Genomic DNA, 24260 nt, shown 5'->3' with positions numbered 1-24260 from the left:
GTGGTTTCACCCAAAAGAAGAGACTATAAGTAGGGTCGTGGTACGTGAAGTCGCATGATTTTTCAACCCCAATTTCAATTTCGCATTGACCAATCATCGTATCTATTGACGTAACTTGGACTTTTTTCTAGAGAGGGCCAGGTCTGTTAGAAATTTAAAAATTTTAGAATGCTTGAAATCTGGAATTTTTTAATTTTTAGAATTTAAAATTTTTGAATTTTTTAATGATATTTTAAAATTTTGAGTTCTAATATTTTGAAGATTTGTCAATCTTCAAATCTTCGAATTTCTTAACGATGAAGATCCAGATTTTTGGGGAGAAGCCAATCCAGATTTTTAGAAGGCTAAGTCCATCTTTTTATTTAGAACTTGATAATAACAACGATCTCCAAGTAAAACTTTCATAACACTATTCAGGTTGATAACATTGATAATAATTGATATTGAAAAATCATTGAGATTGGAGAGTGGTATCTTTTTCTAAATATTTATTCTTTTGTTTTGGATTTTCAGTATGTACTTGAAGAAATAACGAGACTATCACAAGACAGCGCGAACAGTTTGTATACGAAGGAATATGTAGGCATGACATTTCTGTACGTGTGTGAACAAATTGAATGTACATCTATAGGCCTGGGTGGTATACTTTTGCAATGACGATTGATGAAAACGGGAACGACGTGAAGTGAGGGAAGAGAATAACTGCAAGTTCTACATAGTTTGGAATTGATCTGTGGGCGAGGCGAACACGTGATCCTTGTCATTTGCAATTTAATTCGAAGTTCTCAACACCTCTAATACGATCCTACACTCAGTAACATGACACTACACCTAACCAATATAACAATTTTATCGTACTGAAATATCGTATGTGAAATAATTATATTGTATTGTAGTTATAATGATTTACAATAAAAAAATTAAAAGAAAAAGTATCATTTAAGTATATAAGAAAATGCAAAGAAGGATAGCACATAGTTCAAACATTATTATGAATATGTAGGAAAACTGTTACAAATACATATATAAATACAATCCCAGTTCTGACCACAAGCAGGGGCAGCTTGTGCATAGGCACTGTGAAATTGTAGCATTCCAAATCTTTATCATACTAAATTTTATATATCAAACTGTATAATTTCATCGATAACAAACGATATTTTTTCATGTTCAACTTTGTTTCATTTTTAACATAATTTTGATAGTTTATTCAAACACAAATACACTGTATTTATAATGTATATGTATATTTCCACAATTTCAACCCACGAGCCTCCATCAACATGTTAATTATTACAATAAATAAACAAGCCATATCTAGCACTATAATATGAATTGTTAAAAATATCATACATTAATTTTTTAACATAATGTTTGAATGTGCTATTTCAAATTATTACTGAGATCTAAATTGTTTTACTGTTTATATTTCATAATTGTTTGAAAAGATCGTTAGCAGTTTACTTAATTGTTGAAAATTGATAATATCAATATAATTCAAATTTAAAGTCAAACATGGTAATTGAGGAGTAAAATCGGAAATTTTTTGGAACTTAATAACTCATGTGAATAATTCAATCGATGATTATTATTCTAATTAATATTTTCACTATTACTGAAATTTTATTTTCACAAGTTATGTTTACATCTTTATTAAAACAATTGATAGCACCAAAAATGTTACTCACTAAATTTTCTGACCATTTTATCTTCTTTTTCCTTTGTTTTTGTTTTAGAATGGAGGTTACATATTTCTAATAATTTGTACCTTGTAATTAGTGCACAAACGTTTAAACTTATTTATTTGCAGGTTCTTAGAATGAGAAACTGAATTTAAAAATTTGGCAGGGATCAGAGGCAATAAAAATAGAAAAGAGATAAAATGCACTAAAAAGTATAAAATAATTTCCATTTCATTTATATCTGTATTCCACAGCTATTAATACAATCTACTTAATCATTAAATAGGATACTAAATATATTTCAAAGTTTTCGGAGGCGGCGCAAAATTAAAAACTTTTCCTCTACTAGGAAGATCCTAGTTCAGGTGTCGGCAACCAGTGACAAATGACCCATTTGATAATTTCAAGTAAACAATATTCAATGGGAATCAATATACCCATTACGAATTAACTATACTGCAGTTCACGAGTGACCGCACTTAACTCGCGCAGCTAGTGACCTACTGAGGTCTAGGGAGATTTTTAATAGTGCGTGTGATTCCCCTTTACAGCTTGCTTCTTACTTTGCGTTCACATCATTTTTTTCCGGAAAATAATAGAATTTTCATTGCATCGTGAAACTTTACAATATCATCACCGGTTTTCAGTTATCGTACGTCATATATTTCTGCCCACCATTTATATGATCGCAAAGTATAATAAGAAGCAAGCTGGAGAGGGGAATAACACACGTCATTAAAAATCTCTCTAGACCTAGTGAGCGGCGCGAGTTAAGTATGGTCTCTTGTGAATTGCAGTATAGTGCATGTCCATCAGGAGTGCTGACAATTTCTCATACAATCGTTACAATTACAAATGTTTTCAACCGGACCTATAATTTTTCTCTTACGACTTATTAATTACCAAGTTTGTCATACCGCAATCAAATCATTATTGGCAGCATCGTTTGTTCGGGTATTTTTAATTTTGCGCCGCCTCCGAAAACTTTGAAATGTATTTGGTACCCTAGTTAACGATTAAGCAGATATTATTAATAGCTATGGAATATTGGTATAAATGAAATAGAAATTTTTTACATTTTTTGGTGCATTTCGAGGTCGGGTTTGTTTTTTGTTAAAAATTATTTTATTTCACACTTTTTAGTGGAACCTGTAGTATTTGTAGGATAGTGTAAGGTAATTTTGGGTTTTTGTTGCTTAGCTGTTTCGGTAATAACCATGAACCGAGAAAAAATTGACCGAATTTAAATGGTTAATAAACAACAAATTTCATATATTTTTGCGAGTGGGATCATCGCGGATATACAGGGTGTCACGCGACTACCTCGACAGCCGAAGGGGGATAATTGCTAAGGTGATTCTAAACAACTTTTTGCTTTGCCAAAATGTTGGTTCGTTTTTGAGTTATTAACAAAAAACACCGACCAATTCAAGCGCGTACAACGCGCGGGCTCAGGGACTGCAATGTTGGCTACGAAAACCGGGCCTGACGTAGGTCGCGAACGAACGGCTCGGCACCCCGTTGCCATAGCACAATAAAAAAACAGAACTGGTAGAACATTTTTAGTCGTTTAAAATGAATACGGAACTTAATCACTTGTCGCCTGTCATAATGTAAAGAAGGAAATTCTAAGCATTCTAAACAACAAATAAAAATGATTGAAATGGAATAATTAATAAACGTTTGAATTGGAGGCTACGTTAATGATGAAAAATTTGATAAATTGATCAACAAAAAAATTTGACAAATGTTGTAAGTATGTAAGTTTTGATAATTTAATAAATTTTTTAATTCCCTCACTAATATTTTATAAATTCCTATTATCAAATTATAGTCAACACAATGACCACTTTAAATAATTAAATAAATATTTGACCATGTCTAATTTAGAGATCTTCAAAAATTTGCAGAAGCTTACTGTTTTACAAAAATTACTAAATAAATCACAGTTTTACTAAATGTTTAAAATTAATCAACGTACGAATATTTTCTGCCCTGACTGTATATGGGAGAGTATATTTGTTTGCTACTGTACATGCCTAACTATGGCTTGAATCTGATCATATGCCGAAAATAAATAGGTATGTAATTGCTGGCCGATGCACACGTGCCTGTACGAATCAGATAAAATAAAGGGTAACGCCTCGACTAAAGTTCGATAAATTGGAGATATGCAGAAGTTTAGATTGTTATAGGTTAATTTTTTCTACTAATAGTTAATAAAACGATTATATAAACATTTTGTCATTATTGTTAATACAAAATGATTATAAACTGCTTGATTCCTTATTATACTAACAAAAAACTAGCCACTTTGTATTAATGAAACCTTTCTGCAATAATTACTTTCATTAAAGCTAAGCTTTACAGGATTTACAGGAGTGAGAGTAACACCTCTAGTAGAGTAGCAGTGAAACATGGTAAGGTTGTTCACATTTTTCAGATATAATTTTTAAAAAAGCTTATAATTATGATATGTCTACTTAGAAAAAGTATACCGAACGTGCTATAGAGCGCTTTTTGGGAAAAATTGTAAACAAAATTTTCTTCTACAAAAATGTACTTTTTACAAAATTTCAAAAGCCAAATTGCAAATTTAGGCTGTGTATGCTTCTGTATAATTGTACAAAGAATATTTCAAAGTAAAAATTATGAGAAAATATTGTTTCTTCGCCTCAAAATCTTTGAACTATGAAATCGCCAAAGGAAAATGTTAAAAAGTGGTTAAATTTAAAATATTGATAAAGAGTTATTCTTTTGATTCCAAGACAGTATAAATCCACCATTTATCGGCAAAACAATAGGAAAGTTGTTAAAAAAGTAGATGAAGTAGAAAACGCATAGAGTGAAAAATTGAAAATCGTTAATTTCAAATAGTTATCGCTTCATAACAAACGCATAAAATCTAAAAATTTGAACTTTGATATTGCATTTCATTATTTGTTTTATCGTCTATATACAGGGCGGCCCACATAACTCTTAACAGCTCAATATCTCGAAAACTATGACATCGATTTTAAAGTTCTTAGTCTTAAATTGCATGGTTCTGAAGGACCTTTCTAACTACATAAACATGAAGTGGCCCCCCCTTCTTCTTTAATGGGGGGCAGGGGTACCTTTATAATTTTAAATGGAACCCCTTATAAAACGTTACATATTTAGATTCTACAGGAAAAAACAAGTAAATTTTGTCTGAAACATTTTCTTGTCAGATATTTTCATGATGAGATTATAACAGTTTGAAGTTTCGACTTGTAGGTACTTACTTGAAGCGCTCGGAAATAGTGTTATTGAATTGCGTCTGTGAAATTAGCACCTCATTTTCAAAAAACAAAACTTTTAGCAACAGTTCTATTTGCACCCGCAATAGTTCTATAGTTCCTGATAGGTTTCAGAAATAGTTCCGGCGAAATACCTGAAAAAATAGCATTTTGAAAATATGAAGTGCCAACTTCGCGTGGCACCGCATCATGCGAAAAATGTTATTTAAATCATCGTACTGACGATGAGAACGTTTTCATGGATAACTGAGTCAAACTCGAGAATTGTACCTACAAGAAAGTACCTACAAGTCGAAACTTCAAACTGTTATAATCTCATCATGGAAATATCTGACAAAAAAATGTTTCAGACAAAATTTACTTGTTTCTTCCTGTAGAATCTACATATGTAACGTTTTATAGGGGGTTCCATTTAAAATTATAAAGGTACCCCCGCACCCCATTAAAGAAGAAGGGTGGGCCATTTCATGCTTATGTAGTTAGAAAGGCCCTTCAGATACATGCAATTTGAGACCAAGAACTTTAAAATCGATGTAATAGTTTTCGAGATATTGAGCTGTTAAGAGTTATGTGGGCCACCCATAAATAACGTCGAAATATACTACTAATAGAATATCAATTACGTTTTATAATTTTATAGCCCATACATGTATACAAATATATTCTATAATGACGAAATATAATAATTTCGGCACTATTTATACATATATGGGCGATAAAACCCTAAAGCGTAATTATAACTTCGAGAGAAATTCTGAGTCATGTTCCAAAATTAAAGAATCGTATACAATCCCTGAGTCATACATTTACTTACCTTCAAACAGCATGGTTTGAAAAATCCATGGTTTAATGACTTCAGAAAATTGTTAGTAATAAGAAGGATTAATTAACAAAATATTTATTATGTCACAATTTGGAGCCTAAGAGAAACCATTGTAGTATTAAACTGAGTAGATGGGTAAAAATTGTACGTCTGTCTTTAAAGGATTTTAGTACTAAATTTAAGCATCACTTATTAGACATTCTCTCTTCATTCTCCTCGTCTGCAGTTGGAATGGTTGCTTCGTTGCTATATTTCTAGACTAGGTACGGATAGCAGGTAATAAATCGAGCTGAAACGGGTTCAAGAGTGAGCTTAGATAAATTTTAAAAGTAGGAAGGCTAGTTCCCTTTCCTCAATTTCTCGAAGTCACACCGCCGAATTTTTGTAAGTATATATGTAACCTATCCGTTCAATAATTCCCTGCATTTACGGGGAGTTGTTAAATGTAAATAGCACGCGTGCATTCTACACAATTCGTTTATTTATACGCATATGTGAGTAATAGGTGTGAGCACAGGATATCCCTAACGAGAAATTATATAGCACAGAATTATCAAACGGCTATTAACTAAATGTGCTCTTTATACGATGGAATCCGCTTATTATGATCACTTTGGGATTTGCAATTTTTAATAACAATAACCGGCTGATAACATTAAACGGAAGATAAAAATTGTTCATTATTAAATTCAATTTATTATACACAATTATGCATCTCATTCATTGTAACAATATGTTTTGAAAAGATAAAGAATATCTAAGCTTTAGAAGAAAATCTATTACGTATTTTCTAAGAATTCTTGTAATGCATTCATGTAAAATATGATAGATATGCTTTGGTTAAAAGTAAGTTTTGAATAAAAGGTCCATTTAACGAGAATTTACTAAAAATTCTTATGATTTGTACCCCAATGTAATTATCACAATTGATAGCAATAGCCGAAGCTTGATTATAAGAGACGCATTGTTTTTAAGTAATTTTATATAACATGCTGAGTGTTTAATGTTTTGGAATTGATTGATTATGATAACAATAGCCTAGGCATGGATAACTTTTCCCGCCAAAAATACACGGCTACTATTGGTCAGTTTGTCCCTCCACCATCAGCCAATTCGTATCTTAACCCCTTGCACTATGCTGAAACTCGGAAAAAGCCAGGCCAAGCACGGGGCGCCCGAATGGTGGGGATAGCAGCCGAGCGGCGCAGACAGAGTGTCGGATTGTGAGTGCGAGAGAGACTAATTCGAAATCTCGATCACAAGTCAGACTCGTGATATTCAAGTTTGGCCTAAAATTTTCATCACGAGTCAGACTCGTCAAAATAGTGCAAGGGGTTAAAGCTGGATCGCACAGCAAGTAGTAAGCTGGGCACGGGCGCCCACATATGCGACGCCTACATTTGCACGCGTGCACTGTTATGTGCTCACGGATCGTTGGGAGTGGTAGGGTACTTCCCATTTCCAAAGTTTCTCAAGGTTACGCAGTTGAATGCCTTTCACGTTTTAATTTGATTTACAACTCCACTCGTCCACATCAAAGTATCGCATATAGGACAAGAAACGCGCCGGACTTCCGTGTAAACTTTACAGCGTCACGTGATATCGTCTGTTCTTCGTGATATGCAATGGGCACGAAACCAGTTTAAAGAGTGCGTCTGACATCGACACTGTTTGGGAGCACGCTTCACTCTACTGTTACCTCTTTCGAGATGGTGGGAAGATGTTGTAGGGGAAATCGTGCTGCGGTGGTCGAGGTGACAGAGATACGAATGTGTGGCGTTCGACAGAGAACGTGTGTGACTTAAGGTGGGTACAAACATGCAACAGAACACAGGAACGTATCTCCGCCGCGCAACACACTGTGCAACATTTGTCGTGGCGTATCATCAGCGCGTAGCATTATGCCGTCCCATCAGTTCATGGTTTGTGTGCACGTCCGAACTTGCATAGATGGGGTGTATCGTGAATGCGTAACATTTCTTTGATGTGACGGTGAAAAACCGACAATTGATGGGACGTTGCGATGTTACGATGTTACGCTGTTACGCTGTTACGATGTGGCGTCCACACTTGATACACGACGGAGTTACGTTACTGTGTTCTGTTGCATATCTGTACCCACCTTCACATGCTTCGACTGCGTAACCTCGAGATACTGCAGAGTGGTGATACACTCTCCGCCGCTCGGTTCGGTTTGCGCTTCGCTTTGAGCTCGATGAAAAGCTCCGGAGCATAGCGGAGCGCTCCGGCTCCACTTACTACTAGCTGCCCATGCTTATTGTAAGCCCATCGTCGCATCGTGATGATGCCCCGCTGTAGAATAGACAGCTACGCTCGTAACAAGTATGACTACACTTTGTTAGATGGCTGTACGGGCGACCTCCTGAGCGTGCCTACCTTAGAGATTCATCGCAATATGAGAATGATTTAGCTGATATTTATTTTCCAATATGCACATATCTTATACATATTACAGATGTATATCTTTGAAATATGTTTTGAATATATAAACATGAATAAATAATCAAGGAAACGAAATGATTGAAATACGCAGTGCTAACGAACGTCGCATTATGGTATCAAAATCGGCACCTTGATTATTGACCGATGCATTGATGTTTCAACAAACTGTATTATCCATAAAAAAAGTATATATGGTAAGGGTTATTCCTCTATCGCTCAGTAGGATGGGAAAGTAGGGATATTACTCGCAAGCCAGTAGTTGGTTATGCTTGCAATAACCGATTGATAACATAATCCGAGATTATAATAACCGGATTCCACTGTATTTAGCGCATTATACAGTGTATTCTTCGTGTCAAATAGTTGTATTCCTACCATCCCATCCGCATTGTTCGTTCCTACAACGCAACGTCACCCTACCAAAAAGAGAGGCTAGTAGAATAGACTCAAAAAAGCCCGACATTCAAGCAATTCACAGTGAACGATTTCGTCCACGCCTATTCTACTTAGGTCCGTGATTTTTTTTTATTTACTAATTTTTTCATAACCTCAATATGTTAATAAGAAAGCAACAAATGCTTGAACTTGACGATAGTTTTAATGCAGTAACATAATACTGTATTTTAGCCTTGATCAACAGAGTCTGCGTTAATCGTGACCCAAACTTACAAAACATACAAAGCTAAACGTATCATTTTTAAACGAAAGAATTTCATATATTGGAAGAATAATTTTTGAAGTAACAGTGTAAAGTTTAGAAAATGAAAATAATATGAAATACAAAATTCAATTAAATTAAAATTTTGGTTCTCTCCATGGTCCGCCGTCCGAGGATTAAGCAACAAAGGCATACGCCTGCTTTTAAAATGTAAATTGTAGTCAGTATTGTAATTCGATATATACGTACCTTTGTCCTTTTGATATTACATTATAAACTTCGATAGGAAAACCAATTTCAGAAATATAAAGATTGATTTGAAATAAGAATTGCTAAAATAGATATTAAATTTAAATTTAATAGAACGGTGGAGTCCTTTTTTGCTTCGGTCTATGTTGATGAAGCAAACTTCAAATTTCTTTGTCTGTCTTATACTTTGAATTATGTTTGGTGAAGACGTTGACTGATTATATTCTTGAGGCAAGAGACGTCAAGGTGACGTCAGCTATTTTCTAAATCCAGTTACCACAGCCGTATCTATATATCATTCTTACGTAGTTCATTGTTAGTAAAGGGTTGTGCCCTTTATACTTCATCAAACGTATTCCCCATGACACTTTTCCTGCAGTACACAGTCGAAAATACATAGTACAGAACTACCTACAATAGCCACTCGATAATTCTCTGCGTTTGAAGCTCTAGAGCTGAAAGTGGGGAATTATTGAGCCCTAATGGTATGTGTGTATTCTTCGCAATCCGTTTGTTTATGCGAGCAAGCTACACATTCATTGGTTATTTAGGAGAGAAGGGAGGTGCCCACGCGTGTGTAAGTAATGAGTGCAAACTCGGGACATTTCTGATGGGGAATTGTGTAGCAGAAAATTAACGAGCGATTACTGTGTACAATTGTACTACCCGGATCAATATGACTTAATTTGTTATTTTATGCATTTGTAGAAATATCAAAACGAAACAAATTAATACAAGGCTTTATTATTGAAAAGTCAAATATGAATAACCAGAAATATATCCATGCAAAAGTTAAGCGGAAAACATAAACAGTTTTTGGTGTTGTAATGTGGTATTACAAAAATAACTCGCACATATTTTATTACTATTGCCACACATAATATTTGTTTTATGTTATTGCTAAATATCCAAAATTTATAATGAGTGTATTCAAAATTTCAATTAATCAATTAATATTTACTCCATTCGGAGGGGCCAGAATACCTAATTACATATCTTAGGAAAAGTCAAATTTTTCATTTAATTGACAATCTACTGACTTTAATCTATGTAGAATTTCGTGTATAAAGTAAGTACACAGAATTCTACGAGTGAACATTTGAGACCTCTAAATTTTACCAATTTTCCAGGAAGCAGCCCGGCACAGGAAGTACGTACTATTGCCCTGACCTCCCATATGTTTGATAGCTTCGTGAATTTATTGCTACTACGAAACTGTTTCAGAGTTTCCCGGAAATATGTTCTACAAATGTGCATTTAGACACTCGACACCGGTTTAAGGTGATGACAAAAGTGTCACAGAAAGAATTTCGCACCTCAATGTTTTGTGACTATTAAAATGTGCAATGGCAAAAATACAATTAAATAAAATAACATATCCACCACTTTTAAAACTAATATTACTTTCTTTTTAACACGTCGATTGCGACAGTGAAAATAGCTATCAAGCTCCAATTATTTAAAAACAGACACAGTTAATTATGAAATTTCAATTTTCAACCTTTCTGTTTGCTATCTTAAATTACTAGCAATATAGCAACGCTATTCAAAATAATAACTAGTCAGTGATTGTTTACTATTTGGTTGTCATCTTCAATTTTTTTCAAACTTTAGTATGTTGAAAAGGACTACTTAAAAACGTAAATATGATTAAAAAGATGTTGCAAACAATTCTAAACATTTTTAATATTACATTAAAGGTGGAGCCAAACTTAACCTAAAATTAAAGCCTCGTGAAGGAGGGGTTTTTTCTTTAAACGCCAATCGTGTACGACATAAAAAAAGGAGGGAACATTTAAATTTTGTCATTTTTATTTAAAAACTCGTTTAGTGTGAAAAACAGTGTTCGTTCCGATATTCAAAAAAGAAAAATATTAAAAATAGTATTGCAATCACCGTGCGTTACAAATCTAGAATTTTAGGTTAGATTTACGTTTACTTCTAATAGGGTATTAAAAGTACTTACAAAGTACTTACAAAAGTACTTGTTAGATTTTTTGCGACACCCTCTTTAGTGATATTCTACCTTTTTAAATAATTGTTCTGAATATTGAAGTTTGAAAATAGTCGAAGATGATGACTAGATAGTAAACAATTATTGTTTATTCTCTTCTTTTAATTATTCGAGCGCCAGTCACCACTATCCACCATGGCAATAAGCGTGATAATATCATTAACATAAAGGTTTAAGTTTTCTATATTTTTTGTTATTATTATTATGACGAGTATTTTATGGATTAGCAGTGTGTTTCTAGTTAGTGAATTTAAAATGCACAAATTATTACATCGAAACTAATCGTCTAATTATGTTGTTTACAGATAAATTCAGTATAAGCATAAGAAGATACATTTAATGTTATATAAGGTACACTTCATGTAACATTTTCCGCCCTACCCACCACCGTATTATCTGATATAAACTGAACGCATACAAAATCTATCCCGCTACAATTTCCACGATACGCAGAAAGGCGATACAGGGTTGCAACGCAACAGAGGCTAAGTCGATACAATTTTACATGAAAGGTATCTCTATGACCTCGTTATACGATAGAAGAAGGTCGTCGAATGTGTAATAGAGTCTATTTTCATGAGTAAGAGTTACATTTATATTCAAAGTTTTGCATTTTCTTTCAGTAAAGAAAATGTTACCAACACAAGCTATGATAAAAATTTCCGCGGCATCTCATACGAATTATTATTTCCAAGAGCTGGACCCTATTTTGCAATAGAATGTTAACGTAGAAAAACTCGAAAATTGATATTTTAATATAATTTCTTGCTTAAACCAACAGAGAACATTTTTCTATATGTTTTTATTCAGGTAGATATTATTTATTCATTTCATTGAAAAAACAAAACTAAAAATATAATTGAAAAAAAAAGTATACGTAATATGTATTGTGTTTTGCAATAACGTATTAAATCCCATATTTTTGTGTGTATATTCTGCTCTGCTATTTGTTGTTGACACGTATTAACACATTATCCACTGGCCATAAATAAAATAGATACGAACTACCACCTTATAATTAACAATAATTAAACATTAAAAGTTCAATATTTCAACAGAATTATATGTAAATTTGTAATAATCAAAAGGTTATTAATTAATTTTTTTTCAGCAGCCGATACTATCAAAAAGCCTATTAATAAGCTTTCTTTACATTTCCATATGTTCGAAGAAGATAAGAATTTTTTACATTTCCATATGTTCGAACATCCCATCGAACATGAAAAACCTCCATTAGTGTAACCAGGTAGAAGCTGAGGTGAATCTGTCCTTCTCAGAAATGTGGACTGGATCTCTTACTATTCTAGGATTCTAATATCACAACGGTTTAAAATTTATAGATTTCAAAGAGTTCTAAAATTCTAAAGTTCTAAAAATCTGAAAGAATTGTAATTACGCTAATGACGATTCCATAATGTCACATTTGTTACTTAAAAAAAACCAGTATGCTATTGCGTGATTAAATTTCAACTTGCGTTCATTTACCTATTTAAAAACTAGGTAATACATTACGTTTCAGTAAGAATGAAACGAAGAAATTTCTTGAAAAGGAAAAAGCTGCTTTAGTACATGTTCGTGATACTTAACTATCCGTCTTTTCTCTCGCCTGAGTTTTTTAAAAATTGCAGAATTTTCTACTATACTAAACTGTACTATATATTTTGAACATATGCCTAATAACAGTTCGTATATATAAAAAGCAATAAAACTTATACATAGAGGCGATAATAGTATAAATAATATTCTGCAGTATGTAGCTAAACCGTCTCCAAATACATTAAAATTAATGTGGCGTTTGACCCTAGTAGAGGAAAGTTGTACCTTGGGGTCAATAAAAACTGCATAAAGTTTGAAATCTGAGGCTGGGTATTTCAAGAACCTTAAAATTTCGAAAATTTACAGATAAAATAACCTAAAAATGTTTTTGCTGTTAGTGCAACCTTTAGTGTTGAAAATATGCAAAAGAAAGTCATCTTTTGTCATGCTTTTGATGCTATTAAATCCATCATTTGATACGCAATAACCTAATTAAACAGAGTTGAACAATCTTTATTTTAATAAAACAGGAGGAACACTATATGAAATAAATCTTTTTCTGGAAGGAAGTATTAATGTCTCAGTCGCTCAAATCATCGATAATGATCGATTAAAGTGGAGTTTTGGAAGATGACCATAGTTTCTATTGCTAACGAAAGAACAGCAATATATTACGGTACATCAACACGGCCGTAAATTGATTTCTCTCACACTGAAAGTAGAGTAATCACGCAAGAAGCTCTTGGTGTTTCATTCCGTGCATTTCAACTATAATTCTTTAAACTGACGGAATTTTATTTCATCGGCGAAATTTTTCTGGAACAATTGTAGGGTTGTTTTTAATTGAAACAAAGACTGATTAGATGGCAAAACTAGACTGAGCGATTTCGCTTTCTGTATTACTAGTATATTGATCTGGTATTGATTTTCATTTATAAACAGATAGGTAGTAAGTTTATGAACGTTGACAGAGAAAAAGGCAAACAGGAGTAATCTAATGAAGTTAATTTTATTAATAAATATTAAGTATAATAGTGTTTAGAATATGTGTTCTTCAATTCCCATTTTTAGTCATCGTCTTAAGATCCACATATATTTCTAGTTAGCACATTTTATTAACATTTTACCTGCTGCGTTCAACAGTGTTTTAAATTTAAAAAAATTAGAATTATGAAATTTAAAGAACAACATGTTTTTTGCACCAGGAGTTAATCGTGATGTTCATAATGGCAGAGGTAAAATTGTTTCCGGCTGCAAAAGCAACAAAATATCGAAAATTATTCTCCCAAATGGAACTGGAATTACAAAAAGCAAAAATATTGAAGTGATAGAAAATTGCTTCAGTTTATTTTTAATACTCTAGTTCCACTCTGAGTGTTGTAAATGCATTTTATTGTCACATTTAGAAAGCCTGAATTCATAGTGATTTCATTGAAAGCATTTCATACAGACTTCTATGCAAACATTTTCTACTTTTAAAAAAAATAATAATTAAGGAGGGTCTAATGGAGACTACAGCTCCAGGCCCCACTTTGTGGGGGGCCTTTTTCTAAGCCTGCCATGTATTATGTTGTTACGTAGCCGAAGGTTAGGCAGCGCGTGTGGCTAGCAGAGATTTTCGGGTGAAAGGCCGCGTAACGTATATTATAATCAAATATTTACAATCCGAGCGGTTAAATTGTATTGTTGTGGGAACTGTCACTAGTTTCACTGGGTTTGAGGAAAAATGCTAATGTGGGTTTGTCGCGTATATACACATCGTTGTATATTACCTATTTCCGCTGGGTGCTTGGTTTTGACGCACTGGCAATGCGGGGTGTCGCGGATTCTATTATAAGGTTAACGGGGACTTTAACCCGATCTCACTAAATAGCAACCAGCTCACGATCGTACAGGATGTGCTCAACACTAGATGAACTTCGGTACTGCCCCAGAGCGTTGGTACGAAACGGTTTATATACTAATTAAAAAAGGGGTGATCTGGTTATTATTTAGATGATCGGGCTGGGCCCATCTATTTCGGTGACGGTTTGGGCAAAATTAAAAATACCAGAATAAACGATGCTGCCAATAACCATTTAATTGCGGTATGGCCAACTTGGTAATTAATAAGTCGTAAGAAAAAATACGGAACGTTATAAATACAACTGAAAAGATTTGTAATTGTAACGATTGTATTAGAAGTTGGTAGCACTTCTGATGTACATGTAGTTAATCCGCAATGGGTATGTTGATTCCCGTTGAATATTGTTCACTTGAAATTATCAAATGGGTTATTTGTCATAAGTTGCCGACGCCTGAACTAGGATCTTTCTAGTAGAAAAAAAGTTTTTAATTTTGCGCCACCTCCGAAAAGGTTGAAATGTATTTAGTATACTATTTAACGATTAAATAATAGGTTTTATTAATAGCTGCGGATCTAATACTCGAGTATTGGTATAAATGAAATAGAAATTATTTTATACTTTTAGCGCATTTTATTAATGCAGCAAGAGGTTTTATTAATAATTGTCACGTAGTTGTATAAATAAAATATAAATTATTTTACACTTTTTAGCGCATCTCGAAGTCTGTTGTATTTTTTGTTAAAAATTATGTAGGAATAGAACGCTTTGTATCTATCCTTTATTTGAAAACCGACGAGATTACAATTCCAACGAAACACAAAAAACACAAAGTACTTACAGTGTGATACAAGAAAGTCCGAATCGTGTTTTCTGCGTCGTGTCCATGTTCAAAGCTGTATTGTGGTCGTTATCGTGATCGTAGTCCGTAAATCGTAAGCCGTGAGTCAAAATTCGTAAGTCGCCAAATCGTATCGTCCGTGTCTCGTTTCGTAGTTCGTGTTATTCTAAACCGTTCTCTCCCGGACGCGTCCTTTTGTATTCGTCCCGGTAGAATGTTCTAGGCCTTCTTCGAATTTGAACCGCGCCTAACGCTCGCTGATCGTTCTGCAAGTGCTAACGGTTTTCTCGAGCATACGTCATACAAAGCGTCGTTGACGCTCACGCACACACACATACGCACACACGCAACGCTCATCCGCTCGAGATTGACACAGTTAGGAGAGTTCACGAACTCCGATCAGCTGTTGTGGTTTACATTTCTTGTTACGTTTCTTCGTTCGCATGACGAATTCGTGAGTTCTCCTTAACCGGTAGCGTCGGCTTACCTACAATTATTTTATGTCGACTAACAACGTCTAAGAACTATGGTCACGATGTCTGAGTTTCATTTTGCGCCACCGTCCGTTTACAGAACCCAGCATGGTAGACTTGCCTAAGGAAAATATGTAGCGATGCCCTGCCCCCACCCCGATAGGTTTTCACGGATTCCCAGGGTGTCAGTGTTCTCCAAAGGCTTTCCCTTTCTAGAGATCCCGTCCGTCTTCGGAGACGATTCCGAAGAAAATGACGACGTATGTGGTATTCGAATTTCGCACGATCGGTCAAGGTGGGCCCATTGGCAAAAACAAAAGAAACCGTCGTTGCGACGGTTGCGACTTGCGACGCGTCACGAGGCAGTTGAACTCTGGCGATGCAAGACGAAAGACGACATAATGCGCATCTTTTCCCACGTATAACTAATATTCTTTTTTTTTATCATCTCATTTAAATAAACTCTTTTTTTCTTGTGTTTATATCCCTTTATTTTTTTTCTAGTTTTTCCTACATGTATGAGAGAAGGTCCCATATATGTACAGGGTGTCACGCAACTGCCTCAACAACCGAAGAGGGATGATTGCCCGGGTGATTCTAAACAACTTTTTCCTTTGCTAAAATGTTGATTAAGGCTTCGTTTTCGAGTTATTAACAAAAACCACTGGCCAATCAGAGCGCGCCTTTAGCGCGGGCCGAATCACGTGAGTGTTGGCTTTCAGCCGCGCTCGGCCGTGGTCGTGAACAAACGCATTGGGACAAACGCAATCATTATTCCTGAATAACAAATAATTCCACATTGTTCTTAATCTAAGGCGATGTAACATTTGTCGCATGCTTCCCTCGATACCCACGCTGTGCCAATGCGTTTGTTCATGACCACGACCGAGCGCGGCTGAAAGCCAACTAAACGCTTTCATGGTTCGGGCCGCGCTAAAGGCGCGCTCTGATTGGCCAGTGTTTTTTGTTAATAACTCGAAAGCGAAGCCTTAATCAACATTTTGGCAAAGGAAAAAGTTGTTTAGAATCACCTTGGCAATCATCCCTCTTCGGTCGTTGAGGCAGTTGCGTGACACCCTGTATATGTGTAAGTACTAGGGATGTGCGGCCTGACTAGTGTGTCGGGTTCCCGACTAGTCGGATCGGTTCGGAAAACAGTCGGGTGGCCCGACTATTTCAGGTTCGGTCGGGTACAGTTGGGCTGATTCGGACTAGCTCTCGCGGAGCGCGGCCCGCGACCCAACTCACCCGTACGTGTTACTGCTTGCAATAAGCATGTTCAAAATCTATTTTGTATAAAATGAATATATAGGTGACATGGAATGAAATTCATTTCAAATAAATTCGTTACAAGTATTATTTTTCCACATAAAAATTGTCTTATTCCAAAATTCCACATAAAACAGATTTTGCACATGCTTATTGTAAGTATTAACAAGTACATGAGAGTTGGGTCACGGGCCGCGGCCCGCGGGAGCTCGTCCGAATCAGCCCGACTGTACCCGACCGAACCCGAAATAATCGGGCTACTCGACTACACGCATATGTCGGACGCCCGCCCGAACCCGTCTGATTTTTTCCGAGCCCGCCCGAGCCCGTAATATCGGGTACCCACACATCCCTAATGTATACATATAGGTTTATGGCTCCTCGCCACTTGCGTATAAACGTTTACACGAAAAAATTTGAATTAATATTTGTTATTCGTGCTTTTCAGTTATATACTAAATTTTATACAATTTAATAATTAAAAATTATTATTTCTTTTCTTAATCTCTTTTAATATTAATATCGTTAAAATTAACATTTCAATAATTTTTGTTTTCCCTGTAACGCCATTTTCCCTAGGGAAGTCTACTATGCTCGATACTATATGTTCCAAGACGCGTGCACCTGCATGATAATCATATTTTATAAAAAATACAAATTTATATTTTACAAGTTCATTTTCTTTTTTTATATACTAAACATTCCAAATGTTTGTAGTATTTTATAGATTAGTTTAAATGTCCATATAATAAAAGTTTCGTCATAGGTCAAAATTGAGCCTGTATCGACCACTCGCTTTGCTGTAAAATAGTCAATTGTTTTAGTATTAAGTAGAGTAATTAATATGTATAACATTTTCCTGATGAGAGACCGAAGCGTGGAAGAAACAACGAAAGACCAATAAAACAAAAGCCAAACTTTTATTTTGTGAACATGGTAATTTCAGACATTTTATGAGAATATTAATAACTCTCTTATTGCTCTATACATACATATGTATCTCGATTATTATGTATGAAACATTACTAGACATAAAAGCATATATGTTGCGTGACAAGATTACGTTATAGAATTCTGTGGGGACAGTAGGGTGTAGCATATTAAATCACGTACAATGAAATTCGATGATATTTAATTTTTGTAAGTGTTTAACTCTCGAAGGACCGACTGAAAACAGCGTCTGAAAAAGCCAATATCAGGTAGCTTTTGACCCATAATTTGATTTTTCATGATACGTACCTATCTTATTAAATCTAGCTTTTCAATGGTTATGATTTTATTTAGGACTTGACTTTTGCAATTAGTGCTGACCTGGAACACTGACCGCAAAGAATAAAGGTATATACGTACATATTAAAAATTAAAAAATGGAGTTTTCTGTATTATAATTCAACTATTACGAAACAAAATATTTTACAGAATACATAAAGTTTATGTATTACTGTAAAATTTTATGAGTAACTTGTATGTGCGAAACTGTGTTGTTTAAACCTTTAGATAACTTAATATTTTAAAACGTTGACTTGCATTTGGCAGTATTACTACCATTTGAAATGATAAGAGTTAACAGACGTGTGTAGAATTGAAGCTCCACAATAGCAAGTGGTACTTCCCATTGTCCTATGTACGAAGCTTTAACCTGCGATTACTTGCGCTATTTTTCGTAACGTCAGCACTCGCAAGATGATACAATCTTCGCACATGAGTACACTGAATTTATGTTAGTCTTATGATTGAACGAGTAAATATAAATTAAAATTATGTTAGCATCAAATTTCAAGATATAATAAATGTACCCACTTTGTTTTGAAAAATAATACTGCAACCAAGTGATGAACATTCTACAAATATGTAGAGATATACATTCAAAAATATGAACAATTTATATCTAAACAAATATGAATAATAATTAGAAAGTTGATATACTTCTTTGACATAGGTACATAATGCCAGGTTTTTTTAACTTTAACTTTTCCATTTAACATTGAACTTATAAGAAAACAAGAACTAGTGTATACTCTCTTTGTTGCCAGTGAAATTACTAATTTAGAGTAGATAACTATTGTACATAACAATATTTCAAACATAAGAAATCAAAAACAGGAGTAACCTTAACATTATACCTTCTGAACATATTCATCATGTAAAAATAAAATCAATCACATTGTTTTTGAAAAAAATGTTTATATACTAACCTTTGCAATTTTTAATTGAAACACTATTGTGGGATTGCGAGCCTGCAAACGTAGCCCTTATGTAGGCAATGGTTATGGGGTCACTCGGAGTTTGGGTTAACTGCTGGCGTCACAGGATGACACGATGTAGGCTACCGTGTTTTATCTTCGATATTTGTTAGTTTTATGGGTATGAAATGAGAAAGAGAAGGAGGACCAGAGTGGCTGGCAACAAGAAAACGGACAGAATAGTTTGGAGAATTGTGGAGGAAGCAGCATAGATTTGCGTACAACAGCATGGAATAGTTACAGTTAGTTTACTATCCACCGATAACAAGAAGTCTCGCGGGACGGCACAGGGGCAAAGGGGATACTACAGGGTGATCCTCTCGCTACGCTACCCAAAGGAAGTGCCGCCACAATAGAATGTAGAAGTCGACATCCCATTTCTGTCATCGCTTACTTGAAGACGGCTGTGTGCGTGAAAATGCGTGTAATGAGCAGAAGAGTCCCATTTAAACGCTACGGAAAACAGAATATTTTCTTAACACATTTCCACGCACACAACCGTCTTCGCCACAGGGGCCTCGACGGTGATGTAAGCGATGACAGAAATAGGATGTAGACTACCACATTCTATTGTGGCGGCACTTCCTTTGGGTAGCGTAGCGAGAGGATCACCCTGTACGCACATATCAACTAACCCGTAGTTTTACACGAGCCCAATTAGTAGATGTAATCATTTGAACCAATTATACGTCACGAGCGAAAGTACGTGTGAACTGAGGAGGCCTCAGAATGCGACCAATCAGAATGCGTTATTCTCATAGAACTTCTTGTGATCGGTGGACCGAAGTTGTCTTTTTTATTAAACAGATATTACATATATGTATATTATTCGCATTTATGCTGTTTGATCTGGTAACCTTCCAATCCCTACATTATGAATCAAAGTTCCTTTTATATTGCAAAGTCTATACTAATACTGTTTAACGATCTTAATTGTTAGGTTATGAATTGCTTATGGGTGACGAATTTGAAAATACTTGCGATGTTATGTACAATTTTGTTATCTTGTACTTTAAAGTTTTCTTATATCCCATCTTAAAGTTTTCATAAAATCTGATAATAGAACCTGGTAAAGAATATATTCGTCATTATATGATGTATGAATTCAATAAAGGCAACGATACAGCTATGGCGGTCTGTAATATTCACGAAGCTTATGAAGAACGTGTAATAAATGCAAGCCGAGTACATAAATCAGTGGTTTGAGAAGTAATAAAATCAAAATTAGAGTCTCGTTCAAGGTCAATAGGGGTGAGGGCCCAAATTCAAATTGATCTTGGTGGCCTCGTGCGGCGAAACTGGAACAGTCCGAACGATTCAGGAGATTCCTCATGCAGGAGAAACAAGGATAGCGCGATAGTTAAACAGCCATGTTAAAATATTTCTTGTACAATTATACACAGGTGTACAGAGCTCGATTTTTCAATTTGACATTTGAAACCTTATAAAAAATACATTTTTGGAGAAGAAAATTTGTTTGCAGTTTTTCCCAAAAAAGCGCTCGGCGCCGCGTCCAATACATCTTTCAATATGAATATCATAATTATAATAAGTTCCTTTTAGAATTGTGATAGAAAACTGAATTACTAATCTGCGTTTCACTCTTATTATATTAAAGATGCTACTTTCACTCCTGTTGGCCCTTAAATTCTATAAAATACTTACAATTTCACACTCGAATCCATAGCTACTCATCCTAAAATTCAAAACCAGCTGGCATAATCCAAGTATTTCATAAATGTGTACGTACATGTATAATGAAATTTCACCTCTTGAGAGTAATATTCGAATTCTATAAAATGAAACTTTTACTTTTCGAGACTGTTTATCTTCAAGAATTTCAGCTTTGGACTTAACTCGGATTTGTAAGTGGGTACAGTCCTCACTTGACAAGTAGCGATACTACATTGTTCCTTCCACCCTTGTTCAAATTTCCAAACTTAGTTCGACAAATGGCTCCCTAGAGCCATTATTTCGTTTAACTTCATTTTACCCAATTTGTAAATGCAAACTACTTTGGATTATAACATTTGCAGGCTCGATAAAGGTTACATCAATTTTCATTACCAAAACATATTAACATTTTAGAAAGCTGTTACGACCCTCATAATTCGAAAATAGGTTAAAATACTATAGAAGTTTAAATGTAAATTCAAAGTTAAACTGTGTTGATACAAATTTTACTGTTTCTCAGTACGTTGACCCATTAAACATTTTAGTTTAAGCGGTAATTTAAACATCGTTTAATGAATTGATGATTTATGCAAATTTACACTTTTACAATACATTTTCATCTAAGGAAATGCTAAAAATATTATTTTACTATGGAAATGTTATACAGTTTGTATAATTTGTCGTTTCTCAATTTTTATATTACAATTTGGCGAAAACATATGTACATATGAAAAAATAGCTTTAGTATATCAATTAACATAAGTTAATAACTTCTATCCTAATTTATAGATATAATAATGTTAATACTAAAAATATGTATTAGTTCCAACAAAGTATGTAAAACTAATAAAAATAAACTTGAAGAGGGCCCAAATAATTCAATATAAACATTTATTCGACTGCTTAAAGAAAACTAACAAAATTTTTGATATAATATATAATTAACAAATTCTATAAAAAATAAATATTCAGATATTTATTTATTTCAAATTTGTTAATAATAAAATTGTGTATAACAAACAATTGAGTGCGTTTTCTATTATCTTTTTATCGAGCTAGTACTTTTGGGGTTTCAAGAAATATGCGTGCCTCGTAACAGAAGAGACATAGATTAATAGATCTAAAAGCTGGTTTTGACACGTAAGATTGAGCGTACTGATGCCTCTCCTTCTTCTCTACCATCCACACATACGTCTCTTTTACCAAAAATTTATCCTCGGTTTAGCCCTTTCATGTTCAGAATACTTCTTTTACAGAATTTTTTTGTTTGTTCATGGTTCATGGTCTTTTTTCTAAATTTTTTCGAATTCTTACATATAAACTCTAACAAAGATATAAATAAAAACTACAGAAATTTTGTTTTGTTTTTAATAACTTCATATAATAACATTTCAACGTTGTAAGAGAGGTAAGTACTTAATTTCTAATATTTTTAATTTACGAAATCTTCAGAATGTTTTTTCTCTTTTTAATCGGTTTGAAATTTGTTTGGAACAGAATAAAATTATTAAATTAAGACTATTTTCATTTAAGGGGATATTCTAGTCTAGACCTTTGAAAAAATCGATTTTTTCTTTTTTAATTTTCTGAAAGTAGACATCTCCAGAAGTATAACTATAGAAGGATATTTTCGAATTCGTGAAATTGGCGAAGTTACAAATGGTTAAAGGAAACATAAGCCATTCTCATATAACGGATATGAGAAACTTTATACGCATTTTTCTCGAAACAATGTTTTTCTACATGGCTGACATGATATCTCAAACTCTAGTCGACCGATTGACTTAATACTTTATGTACACCTTCAGTGGATGTGCCGTTATCGTCTGAACCAGAATTATAGGAAAACAACAATTTTTTGCATTTGTTTTAGCTCGCTAAACATGAAAAAAGTCAAGAAAATCGATATTCAAAATTCAGTGTCGCCATTTTGTAAATTTCTGCTATTTTTTTTTTCATCCTGGTTCACACCATAATTACAATCGTACTATTCAAGAATCCTTTGGATTTTTTCATTTCAGATAAGCAGAACGAACGGAATCGTGTCAGCCATTGGGCCCCTTTTTTTTAAACGCACCTTCTTCAACGACATATAATTTCGTTAGTTTTGATTATTTTCACTTGAAAAAAATTGTAAACATTCCTACAATGTATATAAATATGTATGCAAAACGATGATATTAAGACACCTATACTTTTTTTGTAAAAAAATGCCTAAAAAGACCAGAAAAATGAGAGTCTAAACTAGAATACCTCCTTAATTTTGTATCTCCTATTACCTTCATTTTCAAAATTTTACATTGATCTTCTAAAAATTATTTTTTCTATCTATGAAACTTTTTCGTTCAAAAATTATTCATTTAACTTCGTAGTTGTCCTGTAAGTTGGGGTCTTGATTGATCCACACTTCGCTGTTCAAGGGTTAAAGAAATTTTTAAACTCTTATTATTTGTTTAACAACGTCGATTCTTTTCATAATTTAAACTTTCGATAATTTAAAAATATACCAAAAATCTGTTTAACATTTGTTTAAAATGAAAGAAAAATTTGCATTTGAAGTTTTAATAATGTGTCTACATTATTTTGTTGCTCATCAAATAATTCCCACTTATCAGTTGCTTTAAAAAGTGGACTTGTTTCAGAGATAGCAACTTGTGACACTTTATTTGGACCACCTTATACACTTCGGCAGAATGTATTAAAAATAAACTGCAACTCGAAAATGTTTCATGTTGAAATCTCTGCTCTGTCTTGCGTAACTTTGTGAAGAATAAAAAATGGTATGTGTTAAAATAACATTATTTTAACACTTCGTTCTAACACTTTAAATATACAGTTTTGTGTAGGTTTCCTCTAAGAGGGTTGCAATATACTTTTGTTAAACAGTCACAACTACGTATAAATTTACCGTTTTATTTGTCAAGGAACCAGAATATTTTATTGTACTTCAGTTCTACCCATTTAATCGGAAGATTACTGTACGAGAAGCAGTATGTAGACTATAAATCGTGAATGTACTTTCGTGCTTGTCATGTGCTTTGGCCAGGTATCGGGTATTGATTTATGTTACGAAGATAAAGACAGAGTATTGTTTGGCGGTATTGGAAATTGAAAACAATAAAAGGGAAGTATGTATTTCACTGGAAGTCGACACCATTCATTTGTAGTTCGCTCTACAGGGTGTCCTTGCTAAAGTAATACATTTCTGTT

General features: G+C 34.0%; 1 protein-coding gene across 2 annotated transcripts in view; it reads right to left on the bottom strand.

The window, feature by feature from the left end:
* Positions 1 to 24260, bottom strand: part of LOC114880592 — a 123771-nt gene that overhangs the window by 86685 nt on the left and 12826 nt on the right. The window contains exon 1 of one of the 2 annotated variants that reach the window (XM_029196754.2): positions 15392 to 15611. The exons of the other annotated variant lie outside the window; for it this stretch is intronic. The gene's annotated coding sequence lies outside the window, so the exon portion shown is untranslated. Of the gene's footprint in view, positions 1 to 15391; positions 15612 to 24260 lie in introns of those variants that run through there. 2 annotated transcript variants of the gene reach the window in all.

The sequence above is a fragment of the Osmia bicornis genome, chromosome 3 (genome assembly GCF_907164935.1).
Source record: "Osmia bicornis bicornis chromosome 3, iOsmBic2.1, whole genome shotgun sequence".
In the NCBI taxonomy this organism is placed as follows: domain Eukaryota; kingdom Metazoa; phylum Arthropoda; class Insecta; order Hymenoptera; family Megachilidae; genus Osmia; species Osmia bicornis.
Note: the sequence above shows the minus strand (reverse complement) of the source record. Positions and strands in the feature narration are given on the sequence as shown.